Here is a 4,234-nt window from a genome sequence, read left to right as displayed (position 1 = left end):
GATAATAATAATAATAAAAACAATTATGCTACTTATAATAATAATTATAATACTAATAAGAACAATAACAATAATAATCATAATAACAATTATTATCATAATAATAACTAGTAATAATAATAATAATAATATTAAACATAATAATAATAATAATAAAATTGGTTACTACCTTAAAGGCTCAAAAAGATAGCAAACCGCCTAATCCGGGACTCGAACCCGAGACCTCTCGTTCACCTAGCCCACTATCTAACCATCCAGCTATTTTCATTTTTCTGTTTATAATTACCCAGTAGAATATTTAACCCTATATGATCGGTTTTCCCTTTCTCCTTTTTCCTCTTGAAACACATCGACCAGAAAAATAAGATAACGAATTTTAAGTTTTATTTAAGTCTGAGACTTCACTGTAAACCATTTGTAATGATTATTTTGTGTAACTTAAACAAAAAGAATAATAAAAATATATATATACACAACCTGCTGTTTGAATACGAAGAACCTAAACAGACTCAATCTTGATTTTGAAATCCGGACTTGTTAAGATGATACTTTCAAAATGAAAAATGTTTTAAACGATTCAGATGATACTTTCAATTGAACTTAAATCTTGACAGAAAACTCGAATTTTGATCATAAACAATTGTTTGACTTTTTAATTCAATAACTTTGATTCAGAAATTCGAATTCGATATGTAAAATTGAAGATTTAAACTTTGCAAAAAGATTAAACGAAATATTCCTAACAAAACCTCATTTACACAATTTTTAATTTTATTCGGAATAGGGGTTTTGATAAAAAGGTATAAGAACAGAGTTCTGCGTCAGTTTTCTGTGAATTTTTTTTTAAATATCGAATTACAGTGGTTAGGTAAAACACCCCGGAAATTTTTTATTTTTTTTAATACAGCGGAAGACCAATTTAACTAATACATAAGTTAAAAATGTGTATATATATATATATATATATATATATATATATATATATATATATATATATATATATATATATATAATCCACTTAATGATAACACGTTAATAAATAAACGACCGGGTGTTATATTAAAACGTAAATACATCTTTAATAGAAAAGACACGACATCAGAGTTTTCGGCTTTGTCAAACATATCTTCCAACATCCCATCTTCTCCCTGATAACTAGTATACAACAAATCCATAACCTGCAGGGAAGATGTGGGGGATTAGCACGAAGCTAAGTGAGTGCAACTAACTACATGCAATAGTATACAGGAACCGTCATACTAATCATGTCACATAGTCTAACACATAAACATCACCCAGGTGCCATCTACAGAGACTCTGACGGCTCGGCCAAACCATTAACCACCAGCTGATCGGACTGGAGCTTACCAGAAGTTCCTCCACCACAATGTGTATATACATAATCCACACGCGACGAACGCGTCTTTCATATATATATATACCTCGATTGTCTAGGCTACCACATGAGGAACCCAACCCGCAGGTTGATCTCTCCTACCGAGGCTACCACACAATAGGGACGCACTGGGCTCCAGCAGACAAGCATCAACTAACATGCAGTCATCACAAAGTACTAACTAAACACAACAATAAGTATATCTAACAAGCATGGCAATCATAATATAACATGCTTTTATATACTACATTCTCCAGTTAGTCCCACTCACCGATACCGACATCACTCGGTAGTCTAATGTCATCGAGTCTTCTCCTCGTCTGTATCACCTGAAAACAATACTCACAAGTTAGTTATAATATTATGATCATCAAAATACAAAAGGGCATCATAACTGCTAAAAAATCAACACTTAGTAAAATTTTACACTGCCAAAGACACTCGGTCGACTGTCAGAGACAGTCGGCCGACTGTCTACACTCACTGGCCGAGTGTCTAGACACTCGGTCGATGGTCTCTCACAAACACACTTGGCCGATGGTCGAGTCAGTCGGTCGATTGTCAAGAGACAGTCGGCCGACTGTGTTTATCTGCAGAAGCTGAAGAACAAAGTGACGGGTTTCACCCAAAATCGACCAATTCTTGCTCTAGAGCTCGATTACGACCTCAAAACTGACCAAATCAAAGACACTAAACATGTAGAAACATAAACCCACAAGATTTGGACTCAAACAACATCAAATCTAACCATTTTGACCCAAAATACACACTTTATAAAAACTAACACAAAAACTCCATTTTCTTGAAGATTAAAGCATGAAAAGCTATGAATCTTACCTTGTTAGAATCAGTAAATCATAAGGAACAAAAAGATGTAAATGATTCGAGCTCTAAAATAAGGATTAGAAATTAGGGTTTGATTGTAGGTGAAAGGAAGGTACGGGAGTGTTTTGAGAAGAAGGGTCTAGAAATGGTAAGAACATAGCCCTCTAGTCACTTAATTGTAAATAATTCCCACACTGTGTGACACACGGGTATTTATCAGTTATCTGATATCTTTCGTACATCGTTTGGCAACCCAAACGAAGTCCAAATTAAATAAACAGACCTGTTCTGTGACCCTTGTCACAAAATGGTCCTATCTACAACATTAAATAATACAAAATATAAAATTAGAATAAAAGCATATAATAACACCAAACAACCTGAGGGCAAAATAGTAATCTAACAGCTAGGCCCGCTTCAAGGGTGTTACAAATCTACCCCCTTAAAGAGATTCCGTCCTCGGAATCTACTAAGTCATAGCCAATACGGGTCACAGGTAACAAATACCAACACAATTGGTCACACCGGTAGCTACACCAAAACACATTCTAAGATAACAAGCATTACCAAGGTTCATTAGTTTTCTCATCTGCCAACCTATAAGCGAAAATCATTAATTTAAAAACTCACCGTCACTAAGTCAATGCTAACCCTTCATTCAAATACAAGACAACCCAAAAGTATTATATAGACCCATCATCAACTTAATTGACTTCCACAAAAAGTTTCACGTCAAACTGTCACTACACCCCACTTTCTGAAGATACCAACGGTTATACACTGTCAATTTCATTGAATCGGGCTAATCCATCAAATTTCGAGATTACCCATAAAGTTAACCCATCAACTCTTATATTCAGTTTATTCTAAGTCATCAGTCTGTTGCCCACGTGTCGCATGAAGATACAACTCAATTAAGCCTACAATTCTACATCATCAAATCAACAAAGGTCATGGGTATTACAAACCACCACAACGGGCCACAACATAATCTAAGTCAAAACATGTCCTACGGTCATATACCTTACAAAGCTCCGTCCATTCTCGTAGGTCAAAAGCTAACTTATCAATCTAAGGCCAAACACACCATCTGCTAATCTGCTATCCAAGGGTCAAAGACCCGCCATACACCAATCTGCAAACTTACTTACTCACACTACACGATATCTGCACTGTTCCTCACATTCTGATCTTAGAAAATAGTCTTTACCACGAGTTAAAGAAATTCAATGCTGACAACCTACCGCTATCTAATAACTGAAAAAGTCTAATTTCGTCTAAATTCCAAACTTGGTCTATAATTAATCTTACAAAATACCACAAAAATTCTATCTCATGTCTAGATTTTACACACTAACTCTAGAGTCACTACTAATAACCCACTACCTGAAATCTGTCAATCATGATTTGAGGTTATCCCCGAGTCACCATCATCAAATCTCCTAGATCAACTCACTCTAAAACACTAAACAATGGTTATCATTTGCCTTAGAATACACAAACTTAGCTAGTTTCATTACTACAACATAGCCAAATCAACTCGGATTACACTAATTTTCCCACACTCCGTAATTTAATACTTGTTTCAATCCCGATATTCAGGATTTTCATTGAAATTCGCTTATCTGGTTCAATGTTCCCCAATTATTCAACGACTAAATCGTTATTCTGATCAACTCAATAATAGTAGAAATGATTACCAACCCAATTTCAAATCAATTCAATCATTACATCACAAATCTTGAGTAAAGAATAATCGTCCACACATTCTGAAAGTAGATATCTAAGTATTAATTTTCCTCAAGTAACATCAATACACATGCCCAACACTACTACAGTTACATCAGAAAGATCGTCACTTGGTTAAAGTGCTACCAGAATACACAATTAAATACCTAATTCAAGTTCGATATTTTGGGGTTTCGTCATAAATCACTTATCTAGGTTGATACTTACCCAAAATTCATCACTTAAAGTATGACTTTATTCATATCATCCTTAAAAGAAACACTT

Source organism: Rutidosis leptorrhynchoides, chromosome 3, assembly GCF_046630445.1.
Source record: "Rutidosis leptorrhynchoides isolate AG116_Rl617_1_P2 chromosome 3, CSIRO_AGI_Rlap_v1, whole genome shotgun sequence".
Lineage (NCBI taxonomy): Eukaryota > Viridiplantae > Streptophyta > Magnoliopsida > Asterales > Asteraceae > Rutidosis > Rutidosis leptorrhynchoides.
This window is presented reverse-complemented; position numbering follows the sequence as displayed.